Genomic DNA, 25,110 nt, shown 5'->3' with positions numbered 1-25,110 from the left:
AAAACATAAAAGCTTCAAAATCCTCTATACCTACTAAAAAAACATCTCTCGAACGTTTATGATTTAGTGTCATATATTATTATTTGAAGATTAACCAGCTCAGCAACACTAATGTATAAGCTAGCAAAGAGGAATTAACACGACATCAAAGTTATCAACGGCAAGTGTTAAATATGCAGTGTTTTACACCACAGTTTGTCAGTGAGAAAAAAAAATTGTGCTTTTCTCAGTTAGACACAGACAAACAATTCCAGTTAATTTTGTAAAAAAAATTTGTCTTTTAAACCAGAAAGATTCACTATATTACAATAAATTTTAACTTTTTTTTAAATCGTTATTTATGATCCGTAAATGTATGTTTCATCATATCCATGTGATGCTAATTAAGTTTACTAATGCACCCGAAGGCCCGGTAAACAAAGCGGCTCGAGGAGCATTTACGGCTGTTTTGCTAACATTATTTACCATTTCAGACTGATATTTGCGCCTGGCGTTTTTTATTTCGAAACTCATACTTGCATATGTTTTTTTTAAATCATGTTTTTTCAGAGCAAAGGCAGCGTGGAGAGCTGGGATGTAGAAGGCAAGATGGCTGCAATACTACGAGCCTAAAGTGAAGCAAGTTGAGTAGAATTCACATTGATTTAATTGATGGGTTTAGTGTTATGCGAGATATAAACCATCACTTTCTGAAAGTATAAAAAATATATATATTTCTTCATTTTTGGATGAATTGCTAGTTTTGCAAATGTAGCAGTGCAAATGTGTTTTCTGAAGCAATAAAAATTAAATAATAAAATAAAAATCTAAAAACTCATAAACACACACACAAAAAAAACACACAAACACTACACCACACACACCACATGAAAGACATCATGATATCCAAGGATCAGTGATGTTTGATGTAATGTAGTGTGCCACCATTTTATTCAGACTGCGTTGGCAGAATGAATAACATTAAATTACAGTTTGCCTTTAATTCAGAGTCATTATGGTTCAGAAGAATACGAGTTGGGTCTTGAAAGTTCTAGTTATAGTGGACTTGATTACAAAAAAGGTATTTTGTGTTATATTTCCACTTGCACTTATCTTAAAGGTGCTTTGGGTTTGTATAAAGGTGTGTTGATTTATTATGTATTTATTAAATTATATTTATTTGGAAGTTTTATTAATAAAAAGTCCATTCAATTCAAGCTAAAGTACATTCAGCTGATACACCCCTGAATGTTTTTCCAAATTAAATCCAGTTGACCATCAGCTCTGGAAGACATGTTGTGAAAATTACTACAAGTTTTTTGAAAAGTACTACAGGGTTTAAAATGGGCACACACCCTACTGAATAAACACTACTCTGATCCTTCACACCTTTATTTTCATTCATGAAATTTTGAATGTCTTTACACACAAGGGTTAATTTTATGATTTGTTGTGACACATACTAAGACGTTTTTAATGCATTTAGGAAAAGGAGACTGAGCAGGTGCAGAAGGCAGCAGTCCCCATCATTGCTGTTGAGGAGGAAGAGGAAATGTCACGAGGGAAGCCACTGGATGTTTTGAAGATGAAGAGGGGATGTCAACCAAGTCTAGGGTCAGTGCACTGCTGCTGTTTTTGCACTTTATGCCCTCATTTAGAGTACACTAACTTCTCAAAGCAGCTTTACAGAAAATGCATGTCTACATTACAATTTAGCCTGATCTGTACTATAAATACTATACTTTTCAACTTGAATAATGTTGTATCGTGTGATTTATAGCCATGCTACATGGGTGTACTCACTTCTGTTGTATACTGTATGTTTGACTAATACACTGGAAGCAATATTGATGTGACGTACTGATACAATTCCTCAGTGCTAATCATGATGTTCATTCTATTAAGATATTATGGGTTTAATAAAGGAGATTTACAGTCTGATGTAGTAAAAAGAAAAGTCTTTTACTTTAACAAATGCTGTTTTCCTGGAGTTTCCACTAAGGTTGGAATGGTATGAGATTTTCAGAAAATATCACAGTATTTTATGGTTATCATGGTATATATTAAACAATAATTCTTATCAGTAACAATGACTCTTAAAAGAACAAGAGGGCTACACGATTAAGACAAAAATCATAATTGTCGATTATTCCCTTGAAATTGTAATTGCGATTATTAATTACGTTTATCACAATTAACATTGAATGATGTTTATACCATTGTTTGATGCAACTGCATGCCATATATTTATATGAAAATAACTGAATATGAAAATATGAAAAACTTTGTGCTTTCCTGTAGTATTAAGCCTTAAATGTCAAATATACATCAGATTGGTTTCTTCTTTAAATTATAAAAAAGTAAAAATAGGAATGGTATTATAATGTTATACTAAAACTAAAACAATGGAAAAAACCCTTAAGATAACATGTAGAAGGAAAAAAAAACATATCTTAAGCGTGCAGAATAACATAAGTAGAATTGCCACTTTGAACGATTACTTAATTGTGGCATCCATAATTGTAATCGCGATTAGAAATTTGATTAATTATGCAGTCCTAGTACTTCAGTATGTAGTAGATAAAACGACGCCACTCAGAGACATGCAGAAACAAGCAGATTATTTATCTCTTTGCACATAAATATTCACAGACACATATCATATCTACCTTTGACTTATCCATCCATGAGATTTTTTTATGTGAAATCCTCATTATACTGTAAATTCCATATTCACGACTGCACCGGGATTCCCTCTGCATCACGGAAATCATACAGCCTTAACTTATAACTTGCTATAAATGTGACACACCTTCATCCGCATGGAGGGATGGTGTCTGTGAATATGAGTGAAGATGTTGGATTTATTGCCTGCTTTTGCAGCCACTTTGCATCCACATTTTTTTGCAAATTGGAGGACAACCCAGTTTGGACATCCTCAAGGACAAGGTTTTTTTTTTTTTTTTTTTTTTTTATATATATCAGAAGTATTCCTATACTGCAGATATTAACTTTTTTTTCCAGCGGGGATGGAGATGAGATATAATCTCTGACTTTGTTATTTTCTCCGCTGCACGTGTGTAAGCAGCCGAGTCAATGCAGAGTGAAGCAGCCGAGCGGCAAAAAGTTGCATATGCGGGGGTGAGATTTTTTTTTTTCATTTTTTTTTTTTTTAACCGTAGATATGCAAATGTTTGCGGTATTTTAACCGTGCATGTTCAAACCGTGATAAACCGTCAAACCAGTATAGTGTTTCTGTGGCTCAGTAGTAGAGCATTGTGTTAGCAGCGCAAAAGGCTGTGGGTTCATTTCCCAGGGAACACACATACTGGTAAAAAAAAAAAATTAAAGCCTGAATGCACTGTAATTCGCTTTGGATAAAAGCGTCTGCTAAATACATAAATGTATTAAATTATTATTGAATTATGTATCATTACAACCCTAGTTTCCACACACAAGGACATCTGATGTTTGAGTGGCCAATTCTTTATAGAATTGCAATATATTTTGGACATGTATAATTTAAAATTGTTTTGTATTGTTGTATTTTTTTTTTATTGAATATATTTTACATGTTCGAAATAAAGTCTAAAAAAATCTAAAGCAAATTCAGCAAAAAAGTGAAGTTTATGTGTTGCGGCTGTTACAAAATGTCTTTTATTTTTTTATGTTTGTTTCTTTCAGTGTTCTTTTTATTTAAGAACATGGTTGGTGCATTTTGTGTTTTGCAATGCTAATTTTAATAAGTGATTTTTTTGCACTAAAAATCTTTTAACTGCACTGTTGTTCACTTCATTGATTTGCACTATATCTGTCATTTACCTTGCGCTGCTTTATTTAACTTATATTTTTAACTTGTATTTTTATTATATGTCTTCTATAATGTCTGTTTTTTTTTTTTTTTTTTTTTTTTTTTTTTTTTATTTGTTTTATAATCCCTTATTGTATAATTGTATCTACATGTTATATTTGGTGATCTAGTTACTTTTTAGAGGCTTTAATGTTAATGTTATCTGTATGAACACGGAGACTGAGAGTAAACGCAATTTCGATTCTCTGTATGTATGTACTGTACATGCTGGAAATTGACAATAAAGCAGACTTGAGGGAACTTGAACGTTGAACTAAAAACCATTTTGATTTAATAAACAGTTTTGAAAATAATTTGTCTCTGTCTGTCATTGAAGTTATGTATTTATTGTAGACCTTAAAAAGTGGATTCAGCAGTGGGGAGAAATTAGCATATTTTTACTCAAAAATAATACATTTATAGTGTATTGCTTGTGTGTTTCAAAGACACTCATAATTCATTTGTAATGTACTCGTAATACAAAAACAAGCTTAAATAAAAATAACAAATATATACTTAAAGTATACAAACTAAACATAATTTATTTCCAACCAATCACAAAAAAAAAAGAACAAAAAAAATTAAATAAAAACTAAATTAAAAAAAAACAAAACTAAAATACACTTAGTACAAAAATAGTTGTTTCAAAATAGCACACTTCAAGTTATATAATCATTAACACACTTGAAGTATACTGACAATTACTCTTGCTGCAAGTATACTTGGTATACTTATTTTTTCACTAAGGGAGCTTTGATTGAGCAACAAATCCTTTTGTTATATCAGCTGTAATAGAGAGGTGATGCTTCAGCATTACATTTAAGATCCCATCACGAACAATACACATACTGCGGCGAGAGAAGCAGTGTAAACGTGAACATACTCCCCCTGCATGTCTGCCAGCTGATGCGGAGAAAGAAAAAAAAAAACGGCTATTCTATTTTTACTTCAGAGTTCAGTCCAGCAACTGTATTTATTCCTTTTAGAGGGAGATGTTTGAGGTGGTACGCCGCAGACAAGGGAGGGGGGCTAAAATAAGGCATTGTGCCTTGTAAGCAAAACCCCAGAGATAACCCATTCATCTGCTGTTATACAACAAAACATGTGGACCTATGATGAGAAATGGTAATTATTGGTCGGGCAGATTGCCATTGACAGATGCACTGGCACAACAACAATATGTATGTTGAGCTGTTATTGTTTCCCCTGTTATAAGATTATGACAATTAATTTTAGTGGCTAACACACGATTTCAGCCGAGACAAGAGTACTGCAGTTAGGAGTTTTTACAGACCAAGCATCAATAAAATGTTTGTGAATCATTAGAAACAGGCATGATAATATATAGTATAGCCTCTGGCATTCAGTGAGCAATATATCTAAAAATATCTGACCATCAAGTTATCTTGGTGTGAAAAGCTGAGATCAATGGTGCAAGTAACACAAATCGCTGCTGATCCTCAGCGTTGCCATGATGTTAATGAAATGTAACTAAATCCAATAACTGGGCCATACGTTCCTCACACAGAGCTGTACAGTGCATTAACAAGGCTCAGCAGTCGGCTAAGTACCTTATCATCAGCACAGACAGTGAGCAAGCTAACATAAACTCCACACAAACTCTAGAGCAGCCGTCACCATTGGGGAACGACTCTGATTATGCAAACATTATGGAAAAGAAAAACCATACATACTTAAATCTCTACTCAGCATAAGGATGGATTTATTCGAAACGGCAGGCATTTACTATGTCTTCTCATAGAGCGGTAATTCCAAAATAGAAGTTAGTTAAAGGCTATCTGATGGTTTTAGTATGTAATTGTAATTACGAAGACATGATGACCCTGACATGACTTATAAAACTAATTTAACGCTTTATTAATAAAGACACCAATTACAGATATCAGAGCACTGCCAAAGTGCTTAGACAACCTACAAAATTAGAATTGACATTTCAAATTATAATAACAATAGTATAAATGTCTATGGTATCTTAATGTCGAAGCATGCACGCAAATCTTTCATTAATTATCAAGTTAAGAATGAAAAGCATACTGAGTCTGCATGAATGTCTTCATGGTGCTAATAATATAGAAATGAAAAAAGCCGGGACTTGAGGACCTAGACTCTTTTGTGCGAGTGGAGTTTCTAGTGGCACTTGCACATCCTTGATACTAATCTACAGGTCAATTTTCTGACCAAAAATTACAGAGCACAAAACCCCTGCAGGATTTTTTCCCCCCAGATCTGCTCCTGGAGTAAATGTGCCTGTTGTCCTTTACTGACAGACAGAAAGTTCACACTGCCTGTCACTCAAGATGACCGAAAGGACCTCATCTCTGTGTAAATAATGATTGAACTTTGTAACAAGTGCGTATGTTTGTGAATCTGATGCTTTTTAACTGTTTATTTTATTATATGAAAGAATAAAAGACAAAAAATTAAAAATAATAATAATAATAAAAGCTTACTGCCAACAGGTTAAGTCAGTGTGCACACTGGATGGATGGACACACACAAGTCTTCATTACAACACATCCATCCCTAAGTGTGAAGTTAATAGATTCAGTATTAGTGAGCTAGACTGGGCCTATTAAAATAATGCAATTTTTAGTAAAGTTAAGTAATGGTCAAAAGCATAATTGCTTTTTTTTTATTGATACAATATTTCACAATGTCAGCATTTTTGTATATCCAAAAATGTACCTCGATACTTGATGCATCGCATGTCTGTTTTTCTAGAAATCAAGTCTCAATCCAGCTCACAAGCACTGGATGCAGGTGATTTTTACATTTTTTTTTTTTTGGCTCTGCCTGAAAAATAAATAAACAGTAAACATTTATCTTCGCAACTTAGTATGCCTTATTACCAAGTTTATATCAAGAACAGCATTGCTAAATTAATATTTTATCTAATGTTTATAGCCTTTTTCTAGGAAGAATTAAGCTCTGTTGTGCTAATGTAATGTGACGCGTAGCGATATTTTATTTTTAGGCAGTCACATGGGAGAGTGGCTGACATGGTTTTTTTATTCTGTTGCTTCACTATGGGCAGCAAAAGTGCATGCGTCAGTACTTAACCACAATAGGGTCTGTGTTACAACTCGTTTTTAACTTTTCTCTCCATTATGTATCAAACTCAAAAACAAAAAAAAAATCTACAGCATTCCTTAATTTACAAAGTCACAAAGACCTTACATATTGCTGTAAGAAGTGTGTGCTCAGCCTCATTTTCATCCCCATCTTGTCTCCCATTATTTTTCTGGTCCTGGGATTTCAAACTGCCATGCTGAATCCAAGTAAAACAGCCTCAGAGATGCACTGAGCCAAGACCTTTACATAAATAAATGTGTGCACACACACTTAAAAAAGACCAGATATAACATATCGAACCAAAAGGCTCTCATTTTCTCCAGTTGTCTGTTTAAATGAAGAAGGCTTTACTTGTGTATAATACTTGAATACTTTCAAGTTGCTTCTACCCCAAATGTTTGTTTAGGGTCTGACAGACTTCAAAGTGATTTAAATAATTCAAAAAATATATGTAACATGCATCAGGCTTCAACTTTACCCAATAGTTTGTTAGACAAGCTTACAAGCTAACTTGACAACACTCTTAAACGCACCATTTAAAATTTTATTAAAGTGTATAAAACATACATAAATGCAATAATTTATACATTGCTATGATTCAGAGGAACATGCTCAAAGAATTTAAATGCAAAATAAATGTCAATATTATAATTTTTACACGTTCATAATAGCATCCCCTCTGACTCCAAACATAAAAAACAAAAAACATTTCAGCTCAGCATTTAAGAAAGTTTTAGCTATCTGCAAACAATATAGCTGATTAACCCAAGGGTCAACGTGATTTTGCCAAGACAGACATGTTCCTGGATCAAAATTTTTTGTTGCTCCTGGATCGACATTATTGTCCAAAACATAAACCTAACCCTATCTCTACCCCTAAACCTAACCCATAATGCATCCCTAAAATCAGAGGGAAATGATGGTTGAATAACAAGGGTTTAGAAGCACCTAACTGTGGTTGCAAGGCTAAAACTGACATTTGCTATAAACTTGTCCCTCAATTCTGATTGGTTGCTTGGAATGTTGTTCCAGGATCAACAAGGATGTTGATCTAGGAACATTTTGCACTTAGTGAAATCCCGTTCACCTTAAGCCAAGTGCAAGACTTGAACCAATGACTGAGGTTTTGACGTCACATGCCCACGTCCCACACACACTCCTCCACACACATGCTTGCAGGTCGCACAATGCGGCCGGCTCCAGCGGTCAGAGACATGACTAATAGTATGCTAACTCACCTGCATTGTGTTTGCTGTGTAGTGGCTGATTTATGTGTAGGCTTGGAGGGGAGAAGCCCCCAGGTTATTGAAATATTCTTCATGGGGTTTGAGGCTCAGTGTTTGTACAGGTAAATCGATAGTGGCAGTCAATATTCTACCCACGGCTAAGTGAGTCGAGAGGGGCGAGCAGGGGACGACACCTGCCCACCTCCGTACAGGTCACATCACATATTGCAGCAAATTAATCCCGACCTCCATTTTACTTTCACACTTTATTTTTACACGCCAGAGTTAACGCTGCGCTCTGCCAAGGACATGATCTGTGTGCGGCCGTATTATAGTGGTCTGTGAGAGACTGCGGGGCTGGATGAGATCTGATGGGATGTGATTGGGAATGATGGGGCTGCTGTTGGTAAAAGAGAGATCCTCCTCTCGCATGTGTCATAAAGTTTTAGTGCTCAGCCACAGCGGGGCTTTGTACAGTGATGTTATGGATCGGGATGAAAGATGACGTGCGGGACTGTATGACAGTACGCACATATGCAGACGTGTAAACAACTCACACCTGCGGGGCACTCTGAAACCTCGAGTGTGCATGGGAAAACAAGTCGTAAGTATTCTGTGATCCTCATCCAATCAGATGTTAAGTACACACAGACACTCTAAGATCATAAGCGCATGTACACAGCACTCTCTCACACATACATACAAACACTCCTTCCTGATTTACTCACACTAACAATTCCTCTCTGAGACTACTGATACCTCCTGTCTGACTGCATTTTCATTTCTCCTCGTTAGGATGCAACTGGAGGGTTGGTGTCTGGCCTCTGTGTATGAGGACACTTATCAAAATAAATAAACATGCTGCTGTGGTGGCAATACACAGGCAATGCACATACAGTATAACATTTAAGAAATAACCTCCATACAGCATACATGAATTACCCCATAACAGATCTATACAGGTGGAGCTGGGGAAGGTGGAGGGTTTCTGAAGCCCACTGCAAATACAACTAACACTTGCCAAGTATAATGAATGTTGAGCAGCAAGCTCATTGGCTGCTAATGTGACTGAAACCAATCAGCTGTACCATGAGTAATGATGTGATTATATCAGACTGAGTTAGAGTTCGGCCTGCGCCATCTAGAGTTTCATGACAGAACGTATTTATTGAGCAAAGACACAATTAGTTGATCAAACGATAGATTTCTCACGATTTCTTTTTTTTTTTGATTAAATTAATGCAGCTTTGGACATTGAAGACTGATGTAATGGCTGCTGAAATAATATTAATATTAACAATATTTCACAGTTTCTTCTTTTTTTGATCAAATTAATGCAGCTTTGGTTGGTTAGACTTATAATACTAAAAAAACAAAAATTTTTTTTGATCAAATTAATGCAGCTTTGGTTAGACTTCTTATATTATGCAAAGATATTTGCATAATATATTACGCAAATAACAATAATACAAAAACTGACCCCAAACTTTTGTGTAAACACACACAAGTAGTTTAAGTCAGCCAAAGTAAGGTTTTAGTAATGGAGAACAATTTAAAGCCTAGTGCAACTAAAGAGATCATTCACACAAATATGATGACAGATTTTTCATTTTTGGGGGAACTCTTCCTTTTAAACAGTATTTCCAGTCATTACGTTTATTTAAAGCATTACTAATTTAAGCTAATCTATTGTGGGGTTCATTTAAAAACTAGATTTACTGCTAGAATGTGTAGCATATGTGACAAAGTGAACTGTAAGCCAATTATTACTGCTCACTCCTCATGTAACAGAGATATAGCCAATAAACTCGGCACAGTCCTTCACTCTGTTCTGCCTTAGGTTGTCTTTTTCTTTTCTAAACAACAAACAGTTTTACTAGTTGATGATAAAATATGCCACAGACTTCCATTGGAAATTTCTGACAGTATTTTCAAAAGCTTTCAAGCTACAGTTGCTTAGGCTACTCTGATTCAGTACGCTGAATTCTCTAAATCATGAAACTCACAATTTTACCTTAAGGCTAGTTCTGCCCCAGAAAACACTGATGCAACAAAATTATATTTTATGTAGATATTATGCAAATAATAAAAAATATGTAAGGCCATATAATATTGGCGATTCATTATTATTATTATTATTATTGTTATTATTATTTTGCAGCTGACACAAATGCATTTATTTTCTTTTTAAGGAAAGAAAAGAAAACATTTTAAAAATCTATCTATCTTTCATTAACAAACTTGAGGCCTAAACAACGTTCAGTCCTCAAGGCTTTTTAAACTTTCAGGCGAGACTTTGTTAGTCTTGCCGAACTTTCCTTTTCTTGTTTACTCTATGCTGTTGCTGGGGTAATGCAGTAAATACATAAAGTTTTTCTCTGCTTGACTATCTCTGCAATAAAAGAGCTTTTGTGAAGCGAAACACCCCTAGGTTGTGAGACATATATACATGTGCTTCTGGCAAACAATTAATTGGCACTTTGCAGTGCTAAAAGTGTTGATACACTTGATTCCTGTTTGGCTGGGAGGAGAGCAGAGCAGCAGCCATTAATCAGAGTGTCTCTCAGCCATTTACAGAAGCATGTAAACTATCACACTGTTGCAGTGACAGTGCAGCCGCAGCCTTGCCAGCTCATCTCAGCGATCCGTGTTTCCAGGGCCTTCTGTGAAAACTTACTTCAGCAATTTTGACCACCTCTCTCTCTTTCTCATTCCTCTCGCTCCTGTGATTTCATGTGCCTCTGCTGGCAAGAACCATGCAGACTCTGCATCCACTTGTGAAATCAATGCTTCTGTTGGCACTTGTGTAAGTGTGTGTGTGTGTGCGTGATTCTGTTTCCTGTATAAACATGTTGGTGAGTTTATTTATATGAGCCATCATTCATTAGAGTTTAACCAAATAGTTTACCCTGAAAATGAAAATTCTGCTATCATTTACTAACCCTCATGTCTTTCCCTTTCTTTCTTCTGTAAAACAAAAAAAAAACATTTTAAAGAATGTTTTTGTCTAAAATGTTGTTTTGGACCCCACTGGCTTCATTTTATGGAAGAAATGGTTTGAAACACAGGTTGAGTAAATGATGTCAGGCTTTTTTAGGAGAACTATCCCTTTGAGAGTTAAGTTTGTATTTCACCACTACCAAACAGTAAATTCAAAAACAATGATTGTTTCCAAACAGGGCTGCAAACTTGCCACACTGAATTGAATCAACGCTAAACTGACCTGAGTTGAATAATGGCACTGTCTTTTTTTAGACCAGAATTTAAATTTGCATCATAAGCTATGTTTCCATCCACCAATTTGTATGTACATTTTGGGATACCGCATAAAAAATGTTGGATGGAAAAGCTAAGATGCACATAAATTCCCAAAACTGTGGGTAAAAAAACTTACACACTCAATCAGGCAGATACATCAAAATGCACCTCAATGCACATCAAAAAAGTCACGTGACTTTGTGTGATAGGATGGCATAACTGGACTAACCAGCGGATCGATCTCATTGTACAGCATCTGAAATGATGTTTTTGTCATTCTGAATTTGGCCCCAGTTCAGGCAGTTAACATTTTTTCTCTTCATCTCACTGGATGGAAACGCTTCGCGTCGTGCCTAACAATGCCCTTAGCTGTTATAAATTCACTATAAACCATTATTGCTTTATTAAAACACACACACACACACACACACACACACACACACTTTGGTCACAGTCTTAGAAGGCCATAAGGCTGCACCCCACACTCTGAGTGACACCATGACTAATACATATACAGATAAACAGCATCTATGACAAACATGATAAGAGTGCGACGCAAAACTCGCTGACAAACACCCCCAGATCCACATCCCCATAGAAACGCTGACACATACTGACTGATGGATGTCTCCATGGATACCTGTCACCGTGGAGACAGACACCATGTCTCTCTCAGTGCAGTGCCATCAGAATCAAAGTGAGCGAGTGAAGCAGCAGGGAGGGATGGACATGAACAGAGGAAAGCAGAAGAAAAGCTGCGTTCATCTGACAGCCAATGCTGCAATGTTTCTTTGGAGGTCTCCTCCCTCATGCGAACCTGTCAGCTTGCTGCACTGTTTTGCAGGTGGACGTATTCATCTCTGTCCATCCTCTTTTCTGTTCCCCTCCTTTCTCATTCAACTCTCTCTCCAGCCATCCTTGACCTTCACTTGAGGGGCGTGGCTACGGACAGGCTTATTTACCACCTGATAGAAAATCAATTAAATTATAGTTTTAGCTTTAGCTTGTACATTTTTCCCAATAGATTTTTGGCTACGCAAGTGTCGACAGTCAGCGCTGCATAATAGTGATGGGAAGTTCGGATCATTTTACTGACTCGGACCTTTGAGTCTCATTCAGCAAAATGAACGAATCTTTTTTCAAGTCATTTTCATTAATTTTGTTCATTTTAGCAAAATGTAATTAAAATGTCACGTGTTACTTCCCTAACGCAAAATGTAATTAAAATGTCACACTAACATTCATTATTTACCTGGGTCTTTAGTCCATCACTAGACAACCCCACAAAAATTCATTATTTACCTGGGTCTTTAGTCTATGATTAGCTCACCTCACCTTATCTGACAAGTCTTCGGGTTTGAGTCGTTCGTTCATCACGTGACAGCCCTATAAACTTAACCAATGCAGTCTGAGCCGGAAAGAAAATTGTTTAGTTCACTTTTCGAGTCATTTGTTCTTTTGGTACGTGATGTGACAGCATTGGATAGAGAAATTAATTTCCTTACAAACAGAAGCATAGTTATTATTACTATTATTATCAATAAAATTATCATTAACATTTACACTAAAAGTAATAAAAAGAGTTTCTTATCCCAAAAAGTGGCTTTTGATTTCTTACAGTTTATAAATGTGTGAATTTCTGTCATGATGGTTCTTTTCCATAACACTGAAAGTGATAACAAAGGTAATACAGTAAACAGTTGGTTATTGTTATTAAGTCTCTTTCTGGCTCAGACTGCATAGGTTTAGCTTTTGGGGCTGTCACGTGATGAACGAATGACTCGAAAACCCGAAGACTCAAAACAGGTGAACTACTTTCAGTACAGAACCCATAGGATGTTGCACGACTGAACAAATCACTCCCCGAGATGACTCGTTCGTCTTGAGTCACATTAAAGATTCGTTCAAAATGAACGAATCTTTCAAGAATGACCCATCACTATACCAGCTCAGTCCAAGCATTTCGATTTGGCCCGTGTGGTTGTTTTAAACCCTACTAAGCATAGTTAAATATAAAGTTTTCCTTCAACGAAGATGAGTAAGCAAATTAATACAGGAAAACTGGATTTAAACATAATACTCCCCATTGTAAAAGTAAAAACCTTATCCAGGGCTCAACCTTATGGATTATTTTCTGTTAGTCCAGTCGGGGCAGTAGTTTTTAAAGTAGTTTTCTGATTTTAACTTCCAATGCCAACATTTATTAATTTTTTTTCAATTCAGTTTTATCAATTATTAATCAATTTTTTTTTGGTAGAATCAATTCAGTTTGATAAGTCTACAAAAAGCACACACCATTTTAGTAAAATTCATTTTTTTTATTTCATTAAATGATTCATAGGAAAATTTATAAAAAGATAAAAAAAATCATACTTTGTGCAATTTCAACAAAAAAACTATGACATTTAGACTGAAGCTATCAAAATTATCACAAGGTTACTTTTGCAATTTCGACAAAAGCTCATCTATGTTAGCCAGTTAGGTAACATTGTCTATGTGACAAATCAGCAGAATTTGCAACAATATAGTAGAAGACCAAATTTTTGCAAGGTTTGCAAAATATAAAATGGCTGTACTACATCAACGAATGTACGATGTAGTGGCAAAGCAGCACTGATCCTAAATGTCCAAAATTCTCTCACAATATTGAGAGCGACTCGTGTGGTTTCGTTTATAACACCCATATAGAAGTGCGCGTTTCTCTCATGGTGTTTTCAGCCTCTGCCGCCTCATTTTATGAGTACATAAACACATAAACATAATATCTAAAACTACCCTGAGAGTCACCACATGAGCATTTGTTTCTTTTTAGGAAAACTACCGTCACATCATAAACAACTGTCCTCCCAGCAACCTGTCAAAATAAAAGTTCAGTTTAACTTGAAGAAACTGTGACAGAAATACATTACTTAATATAATGATAGTACTACTACTAATAATAAACTGATTAGTAATTATTAATATTTACCAGAAATATTATTTACCAGAAAAATGTAAATACACAGTATTTCTGAAAAAAGACCATATATATATACATAAAAACAATTAATTTTGGGTGCTTTTCATTATTAAAATTTAATGAAACCATTAAAATGGAATCCAGAAAGTTAATGGAAAATGCTGAATTTGGTAAAAATAAAATTGAATTTGAGGGGAAAAAATTAGCCTTAATAAAGAAATTTTTGTTACACATTTAATAAATTGCCGTTATAAAGTGCACAAGTTTCATGATTTCAATTAAAAATAAAATGGAAACATTTGGGGAAGTTGTGGCCTAATGGTTAGAGAGTTTGTCTCCGTCGTGGCCTAAAGGTTAGAAAGTTTGACTCCTAACCCTAAGGTTGTGGGTCGCCAGCAATACCACGACTGAGATGCCCTTGAGCAAGACACCGAACCCCCAACTGCTCCTCGGGCGCCGCAGCATAAATGGCATGAATGCAGAGCACAAACTCAAAAAATAAAATTGTGTGTGTGTGTGTTCACTGCTGTGTGTGTGCACTTTGGATGGGTTAAATGCAGAGCACAAACTCTGAGTATGGGTCATATGTCACTATCACTTTTGGAATTTGTAAAAAAAATAAAATGGATTTCATAAGGCCCTGCTTACTGTTGAGCCCTGTTACCTCTAGACCAACAATCCAGTCCAGTTTTTAAAACAAAGTGACTGCTGCGCATTTGAGTGAATAATTTGGACTGCAACAGTAGTGCTTCACCAATTTGGTAATGGTAAAATCATTTTTCATGGCAAACTTTACAATTTTCTTCAATTGAATTTTATTTCCTCTTATATTAACTTTAGTTGCCCACACCGCATCTCCAAATGCCCACCCCAGGAAGTTATCTTAGTAACACCAGAGCATCGCTCTTTCCTTCTCTGCTCTCCAGACCCTTCCGAAACTCCCTATAGCTCCTGGCAGCCTTCTCTTCAATGTTCTCCCTCCATCATTCTCTCCCACACTGGGTGAAATGGAAGCAGCTCTGAGAGCCTGGGGTTGCTATAGTAACAGGCTCACTCACCATCTTGCGTGTCACCGTCACATGAGCTCCTGACGACCGTGGCCCAACTCCGAGGCTATGTGGCTGGGACAGCTCCATCACTCTGGGGATTCAGAACCCCACCTGGGACTCCCTGTCTCTCTCTCAGCACTGCCACTGCTGCTACATAGGGCCGTATCTACACAGGGAGACATGACAAGGTCGACCAAATAATTAACGAATGGGCAACTTAATGAAATAAATAAATCCGCACGCCTGAGTCAACTCTCTGTAGACTTTCAACACCCATAACAGGGCTCAATAATAAGCTTCTTTTTTTTTTTTCTTTGAGTCAAATTTTTACTTGCCCTGCCAACATTTATACTGGCACCCCCACAATAAAATAAATAGCTATGCTATTTTTAGCCACATATTTTAATATGTATCAGAATATATATGTTTTTCATTAAAATATTTTATGTTTTTTGTGACAAAGATTCCAGTATGACAGCAGATAAATATATTTTCAAAATGCTACAACTAAAACACAAAAATAAAAAGCAAAACAGAAATATATAAAACCAATAAAACAGACAAAAAATGAAAATACAAAAATAAAAGTTAATTCCAAATATGAATAAACACTATAATAATTTATTAATAATACTAAATAACACTGTATCACATTCAATTATGAAGCCAGACCTGAATGTTTAAATAAACCAATAACTAGAGGTCATATTAAGCTGTAATGTGAACCAGACCTTATTCTGTTTAGTCAGAGGTATTACTATAGACCTGGTTGGCCGAGTCAGATTTTTACTTTTATCCTCACAATTAAACAAATAGTTATTTTAGTCACATATTTTAATATGCATCAGAATATATTTACATTTTTCATTAAACATTTTTTAAGTTTCTTTGTAACAACAACAACAACAACAACAACAAAACTCAAATATAACAGCAAATAAATTAATACATTTCTCATGGAAGAAAAAAACTTATAATAAATAAATCAATTAATAAAAATATATAATTTTCTACCCATTTTTGAAGGATGCTTCCAAGATCCTCACTTGATAAATAACATTTACATTTACATTTATGCATTTGGCAGACACTTTTATCCAAAGCGACTTACAGTGCATTCAGGCTATACATTTATTTATTTTGTAACCAGTATGTAAATAACATATTTAATTTAAATTAGCAGAATTCACAACAATGTGTAAAACATGTCAGAAATCAAAATGTTTAAGTTCACAAGGCATAAAAACACATGTACAAGGCTCAACAAACTTAATGTGCAGTGACAGCCCGGCACTGGCCCGATAGGGAAACTGACAGTGCCTTCAACTGGCTCAAAACTCTCTTACACTTGCCCCGGGCCATTAGGCCATCCTTATTTGTAGAGGCCTGCACAGGATCACTGAGAGACCAGAGAGAGCGAGAAAGATAAGTATACAGTATGTGTGGGTGAAGGAATAAAGGCCAGCACATTCGCATGATGGCACTCTGCACAATCACTCTAAACATGGAGGCAAGGCACTGATTTATCACAGTAACAGGGCTGACGTCACAGCACGGACACTTCTGCCTTGCGCTACCTTGCTCTACCCTCCACTATCTTTCTTCTTTTGCCCTTCGTTCTGTCTTTTTCTTTTCACAGCACTCTCACCTGAAGATGGGAGAAATCTAATTTTCACCACTTTCATAAACACCTCACTGACTCTTAAATCAGAATAAATGTAAATGAGCAAAGGTGTCAATTTTTTAATTAGTCTCTTTCTCTAATGGACCTATGTATAGCTCATATTTCTATGGCACGTTGAATATTGTTGGGAATGTAGAACAGAACCAGTTTTTATTATGGTAACAATTCTTCAACGTACTGTATGCATTGTTCTGCTGATGCAGACAGAAAAGTGTTTCCTACTAAAAGTCAATGTGATTCATTCCCAGTGAAACAAGGCACTAAACAAGCAGAAATTAAGAATGGGACATGATTTTATCTACTGGAAAATTGATTGTATTGCGAAACTAAAACTAAAACAGTTCAAATACTATCTGTTAATTGAAATAAATCTGTAATAAAAGTACTTAAGTACAAAAGTTTATATACTAACATTACTAAAACTAAAATAAAAGCAAATATATATATATATAAATTATAAAATGACAAAAATTAAATTAAAACAAAAAATTGTTTAAAAAATTAAAATAAAAGCTAATTCAAAATATTAATAAATACTATAATAGCATAAAAATAATGATAAAATAACACTCTGTTGCATTTGATTATGGAGCTAGACCTAAATGTGATGCCTAAATAGTTTTTAGACTTTGTTCAAAAAGGACATTCATGTCAGAAGTCCATGTTGCTAAATAAAGGATTACAAATCCTACACAGATTTTATTTCTTTAAAAAAACAAAACAAACCATGAAACTGAACAATAAAACAAAGAACACACAATAAAGTGAAGAAGTTCTGAGTTTGAATTAAATGTGATGAGAGAACCACAAAAAATAATAGAAAGAAATGCCTTTGAATGCGAAAAACTTTCTGGTTGCGCATAACAACAAACATTTGTTGTTAATGACTTTTCAGTTATTTTTAATGAGTCAACCAAAAAGACTAAAAAACCATCTCAAACTCATTAGTTATCGGTTTGAATCTGTCTAATGACTGACGCACTGACTGAATAAGTCAGGACGTTCGACTCAAGTACTAAGAGAATCTTAAATTGAATCTTAAAGGAACCAGAATCATTTAATTCCTTATGATTCCGAGCTTTAACTGTGAAAAACGTGCATAATTCAAGGTCCTTCCTTTGCAACTACTTTCTACCACCCCAGAGGACGGCATTAAGACGTTCCCCGAGCACACACAAACACATCTCGTGGTGACCACCGCTTCACAGTAAATAAACTCTCCCCCAGGGACAGTGTCTGCTTAAAGCCTCATGAAAAGCAGCACAGATGTGGCTCCGAATCTGGGACTCCTAATCAGACACCATCATCATCATTGTGATATACGGTATTCTGGCTGGCCTGCTTTGTAAGACACAGTCGGCATCCTCGTTCTCACACAGAAAAGCAGGCATACGTACATGCGCACATTTACAACAGGAAAATCCCCTTAGCCTGAGTCTACACTGCTGCGCCGAGCCCTCCTCCTGCCCTGGCTCACTTATTCCTCTGGTGACCCGAATCAAACTCCTTCCAGATAGTGTGGCTCAATGCGGCGGCACTGCTGTAGTGCTTGCGTTGAGGTCACTGAAGCCTGAATGCTCTCATTACCAAACTGCCTCTCCAAACACATGAGCTAACCATAGCCTGACCACTTCCATTACCCCAAGTCAGCTTTACTCACACATGATCGAGCCATTGTCCGGCCACCCTTACAAGTCAGGCTCTGTCTGTTTAGCCATGAAGTAAGCAGCTTCTGACAGTCTCCATTAGGGAATATCAATGAGACAATCCATTATCTATAAAACATCATATTACGGCCGCCTCTAAAAATCGATGACCTGGTGCTTTTGCCAATATGCTTTAGGATCATGGCTAAAACACTTCCAGACGTACAGTTCTTTGTGTTTTGAGTCAAACATGATGGGCTAAACATAGTCATCACTTGCAGTTAGCATTAGTCATGCATGGATAAACCTCAGCATGGCTGCAGTCACTGCAAACACATTGCGCAGAGTATATGTTCTGAAAGCATCTCGGCCGGCGAGCTTTCTTAAAATAGCCACGCAGAGGCCAGCATCTGTCATGACTCAACTTATTTTGTGGAGCGAAAACCCAAAAATACACCATGTGTGACCTTAAAATCCCTCCATGTATTCTTTCTCTCTGAACAAAACAAAGCTAAATGCTCATTCTGTTCACCTGCCAACAACACCAGCAGCCCTAAACACACTTGCGTGAAGCAAGATGTGAAAATCTGCTAATGTACAGATAATCTAAACAGAGATAGACTCCTTTATTAACACACGGCTGCCTATTTCGCCTCACATCCACACAGACTCATTAATAATCCCTCACGGGCAATTTACTTAACTCGGCACTGGCCATCCGTGCCTATTGTCCATCTTCGCGAATGCACAATCAAGATGTGTCCCCCTCCCCTCACACATGACAGACCTCTCGCCCGAGTCCCTCCATCCCTAAAGCCTCTTACCTCCACATGAGCGCACTTCCATCGCTCCAGTGGGTTTCCAGACCTCGCCACGGGAGACTCGTACGCCACGAACACTTCCTGCCTGGGGAGACATTTCCACTGTTTCCAATTATGTCACTTCGGGGCTGGATTACGGTATTAATTTTATATCGCTAACCACTGCCATTCCTTTCTGACAATTACTCAATAATTAAAGATCTGACAGTCTTCATTGTTCCCCTGAAGGACCAGCACACAGGCCTGGACCGAGGAACTCAATCAAAGCAATCATGGCTAATTATGCCGTGGCCCTCTTCCTCCACGCCCCCCACTCTGCGGGGAGAGCGAAGGAGGTCAGAATCAGCACTATGGATGGGTCAGCGCTCGCACGGCTCAGTCCACCTCGTTTATCGGTTTTAAAGGGGGGCAGAGCATGCAGAGCGCTCACCATGTCACTTCAACCCTGCATCTGCACACGCAAGGTGACATGCGATGATTTATACCAAGCCATCTCCATATCGACGGAGACGCCTTGGATTGCTAAGTTAGGCGGTGGTCAATTTAGCAGTCCAGCCATCTCTTCAATGAAGCCTGCAGATGGCCTTCTCACGATCCAGCTGAGAGCGCCGTGTCTTGAATGCCACTAAGGCGTTTTGCATGAAAACTCTGGCTTCTGGCTCGCAGATCATTCGAAAGCAGTTCAAGCTAAGAAGGCGTCCAGGATGGGTCATCCTTCTCCCTCGCTTAAACAAGGGGATTTATATTTTATGTGCGGTGCATTAAAATAAGACAGAAGTGTCTCGCACTTGCCATGATGGTGTAACTGTTGTCCCTAGACATCACTGCAGACTTATTCATTACACTTTTATAACTTTGCTCAATGTCATAATTCAGCCAGCCAGTAGACGTAACACGTTGCAAGATGCATTAAACGTCCTGCTCTGGCATAGTGTTATATGGCCTTGAATACTGACTACGAGTACGGCCAGTGCGCTGTAAAGAGCCGTCTGTGCCGTTATCCCCAGGGGAAATCGTCCGGCAATGTAATGGCTTAAAGATTACGGGAGATAAAACTAAAATTCGACACAGGCTCTGATTTTTTGGCTTCAAACTATGGTCTGTGGAAGCACTCATCCCTCCCACAATGCCTGCTTTTGATAAACCCGCTCTGGACTGAGATGGGAGTCTTTCAATCAACAGTATCGTACTGCAAAATTTCTCTGCATGTCATCAGCCAGAATTTAGCTCCAGATCCCATGGCACAAGAGCACCAAAGACTAGTGGATGGCTAACATCATCCAACATGCTACAAAACCCTCCCACGCCCATTCTGAATTAGAAAAACAGACCTTTATTGTTATGCAGCGGATATTCCAGAAACGAAAACTGACTTTGGGTGATGTGTCACCTGGCATGTGCAATAAGAAGCCTATGAGGCAGTTTAGCCCAGTGGAGTGTGTGTGTGTGTGTGTGTGTGTGTGTGTGTGTGTGTGTGTGTGTGTGTGTGTGTGTGTGTGTGTGTGTGTGTGTGTGTGTGTGATGATTTCTGTGAGTCATCTAAATTTCTTTCTAAGAGACAGGTGTGCAGGTGTGCAGGTGTGTTGAACCATGTCCCATGTGTGAGCATGTGGTTTTGCTTATTGTCATTGTCTGAGGAAACAAGACACATTTATGACTCTAATAATTAAAGAGCGTTCCGGTTTAATTAATGCATTACTGTACACATCCATCATTGATTTTTCCTAATGGAAATAGAGGTGAACAAGGGTGAAGTACAATATATAAATAAAATTTCCAAATGGAATACATAAAGTTTGCTCCCTGGCCATCCAGTGCTTTAACTAAGCAATATTTCAGGATCAGTAAAAATTAAGCTCAGTTGTCAGCATATGTGGGATACTATTGACTACCACAAATTATTTTGACTTGTCCCATTTTTTTTTTTTCAGAAAATCCAGGTTACAATTAGGCATAATGTAAGCGGGGCCAATTTTTGAGTAACAGAATTTTTTAAAGCAGAAACGTGACGCTTATTTTATAATAGCACTTACATTAAATCATCTAACAAAACTTGTGTATTATTTGAGCTATAAAAACTGTTTACATCATGTTTACAGTCATTTTTAAGTTCCATGGCATTCCATTATTATGGTGACAGATCTGTAATACTGCACAGAAAAAAAAGTGTTTTTCCCCTACACTAAAACAATGTTAACAGATATTGTTATCTCTTGGCTATACTATTGACTTATTTTTACAATCTGAAACATGTACAGATGAAACCAATTCTCTTCCATTGCAAATGCCCCACTGTAACACAGATTTTCACTTTTTGTAAAGAAAAAGGCAAAGCAGAAATTACTATCTGGGTTACTCAACATGATGCCACAAATGCTGTTGATTGAGCTTTAACCACAACTGAACCTGAAATATTCCTTAAATGTCTCAAATTTATGATTGTTTAACAACAAAAAATACACAAAAAGCTGTCAGTTTCTAGCTGTTTATAATAGATGATCAAGGCCATAACATGTGCAAAGTTATCATGCAACACTATGCAACAGCACCTTGCTCTCCACATGCACATAATCTAATCCCACTAAGGCGGCTGGTTCTGTTCTGCAGCTGCGTCTTGTTTTTCCTTAATCTCAACCGACTTTCATCGCCTTTGTTTCTTGTGTGTCTCTAAACCACCTTTTAATCATTATCTAATTATTTAGATCTAGATTTGCCGCAGGCACTGAGGAGCAACTTGCTGAGTTGCAGCCCTGAAGGGTCTGACTGGAGCAGAAGGGTTGAGGGTGCAGTGCTCCCTAAAGCATGTCTGCGTAAAGCCTTCCTCACTTGCGGCTGATGTCTGTCACCTTTTGACCCACTGAAGTTAAAAGCCGCTTCATACATTTAAAAAAGGCACATGAAACGCTAAAGTAAGGTGAGGCATCAAAGGTCGACTAGCGCATGCACATAAAAGGTATGATTCTAAAGAGCCTTTTTCCAAGAGAAGCTTGAAGCTGATGCAAAAAAATAAAGCATTACATATCATTTATCAGTTATAACTTCACATGCAATATATTACACAGTCACAGAGAGGAATGGAGCATGAACAAAAGCATTTAAATGATTATTCGTAAAACTTCATGTCACCTTTATATTTAACACCTGCGTGTTAAAAGAACCCATTGGAAAATCCACAGAAGGTAAATGGCTCACTTCAAACCATTCAAGAGGCATTAGAGAGTTATTAACGTGCGTTAATTCTAACATGGTGGATGGTTTTTATGGATACAGCCCTGGGTGACTCCAGAGTTTAAAGGGATAGTTCACGCAAAAATGAAAACGCCGTCATCATTTACTCGCCTTCATGTTGCTCCTAACCTATGACTGACTTTCATCCACAAACCACACAATGAGAGTTAAGTCAGTCACTATTCACATTAACTGCATCTTTTTTATCATACAATGAAAGTAAATGGTGACTGAAGTTGTCGTTTCTGGCTAACACAAACTGTACCAACTCTGAGGAGCTCCAAGAGCCCCAAGAACATTTTAGTACTCAACAAGCTGTTCACCAACATACATGTCATGATTGTGATTGCAGCCATTTTGGCCCAGCGATACCTGGCTTGCAATGTGAAATGTCTCCCTCAAAGCTTGTGTTCAAATAAATGTATGTATGTGATGTGTCATGGCTTATGTTGCCAAGGGAACATATATGATAACGAAAGCACAGTTCTGCTCTCTTATGCACTCTGGATGGAGCCTGAGCTCTCTGTATAAAGCCTCAATCATTCTCTTCCTATATGACAGCATGTCTCTGGATCATCTTTTACACCATAAACTTTAAATTAAACTACAACCCTTTTACTTCTGAAATGACATAGCAATAATATAACATCAGCAGCATTTGCTATTGCTACCCGACAATACACACAGAGATAAGGTATAGCCTATAGCTTTACTCCTCCGTAAATAAGATACAGCATGAGAAACCTGTGTGAAGAATTGCACCCTGTTCCTTCAGCAACAGATGCCCAAGTCTTCACCACTCATGTCTCACACACACACACACACACACACACACACACACACACACACACACACACACACACACTATCAGAGCGCACAGCACATGCCTATGGGTTAATTTTCCCTCAGCTGAACCACCGTGACAACACATCAGCTTTTAAACCCTTCGTGTCATGTGTCACAGATAACAGCAGTGGATCTTCATTCATTGCGCTTAATCTGTTTGTTTCTTGTTCGCGAGCGATGGAGCGCTGTAGTGATTTATCACAGGCCACACAGCGCCTTCGTATTTATACCCATCAATTTGGACAAAACGTCTTCTAAAGTGAAAACACTCAATCATTTCCCCAAAATACAACTGTAATCCAAAGTTTAAAGGCAACGGCTTTAGTGGTTGCCGCACTGGTTTTTAGTAACCCAAGAAACAGCGTGACAAGTAAACTAAAGAAATTGCGCATTGATGAGCATCCTTGGTTTTACACACTGACAAATACGAGGGGCCGACATTTACGTGTTACGTAGAAAAGTCTAAGATTATTGCACATATAACCACAACTGACTAAAATAGCGGACGTTACGTTTTCAGACTAGTTTTGTGTTTAAAACGAATAACCCCTCATTCCGCGTCCTGTAATATGCAGTCCTATAACCGAAAGAAATCCATCCATCATTATGACTCTAGGTCACTACATATTGGTGAAAGGTGTCTCGACAGCACAAATTCATTAGTTTACATCGACGTTCGGACACAAACGCGTGCGCGCATCCGCGCTCAACTGGACACATACACAGAGACGCACACATACTGCCGCATTAAATATTTTGTACTCATATGCATAATAAAACAAGGCTTTCGTTATTATAGTTGTTAACACAAATGTCAAATAATAGAAAATACAAAATTAGGCTATTATACGCAGCAGTTTACGAAGGCTATTCATGCACAAATTTCCTAGACTACATATAAAATGTTTGCTTTACAAGTAGTAGCCTATTACTATATTTATCCAGCCTTACCTCGTCTACTCTTCCTTTGTTTTTTAATCTAAATATATCCTTCAGAAGCTGTGGTGCGGAGTCGATGTCTCCTCTCGCCTGTCTTTCTCCGTCTCTCTCTCTCTCTCTCTCTCTCTCTCTCTCTCTCTCCCTCTCTCCCTCTCTCTCTCCCTCTCTCCCTCTCTCCCTGTTCAACCCCCCCACTCTCTCTCTTAAATTGATTCACCCTTTCGCAGAGCTGGAAGCACAGCACTGTCTGCCTGTGAGTAGTGGTGGGTCAGATGGAAAAATACACGCAGAAAGAGATAACAGACAACTTTAGCAGAGTAGGCTACGTCTTTCTATAAAACCATGTAGCATATTAATGAGCCTGTAGAACATGTAGTGTGGTTAAAAGCTCATGAGATGAATTAATTATTATTACCCTGAATCAAATGGTACAACAGAGATAGTAAAATAACGATTAAATCGCAAAAAAAGACCACTCTTAAATTTACTCTTAAAAACTCTTGAACTAAGAAATCAAAATTACTTTTATCTT

The 25,110-nt window shown here is 37.2% G+C and overlaps 1 protein-coding gene across 2 annotated transcripts in view; it reads right to left on the bottom strand.

Annotated features, from left to right (window-relative positions):
- The window catches only part of lrrc4ba (leucine rich repeat containing 4Ba), a 44,678-nt gene extending 19,963 nt beyond the window's left edge, over positions 1 to 24,715 (bottom strand). The window contains exons 1-2 of one of the 2 annotated variants that reach the window (XM_042720319.1): positions 24,591 to 24,715; positions 15,424 to 15,580 (exon numbers count right to left, since the gene is read on the bottom strand). The gene's annotated coding sequence lies outside the window, so the exon portion shown is untranslated. The remainder of the gene's footprint in view (positions 1 to 15,423; positions 15,581 to 24,590) is intronic. The other variant, XM_042720320.1, reaches the window with a different exon arrangement.
- Between the last annotated feature and the right edge of the window lie 395 nt (positions 24,716 to 25,110).

The sequence above is a fragment of the Cyprinus carpio genome, chromosome B3 (genome assembly GCF_018340385.1).
Source record: "Cyprinus carpio isolate SPL01 chromosome B3, ASM1834038v1, whole genome shotgun sequence".
Lineage (NCBI taxonomy): Eukaryota > Metazoa > Chordata > Actinopteri > Cypriniformes > Cyprinidae > Cyprinus > Cyprinus carpio.
This window is presented reverse-complemented; position numbering and strand designations above follow the sequence as displayed.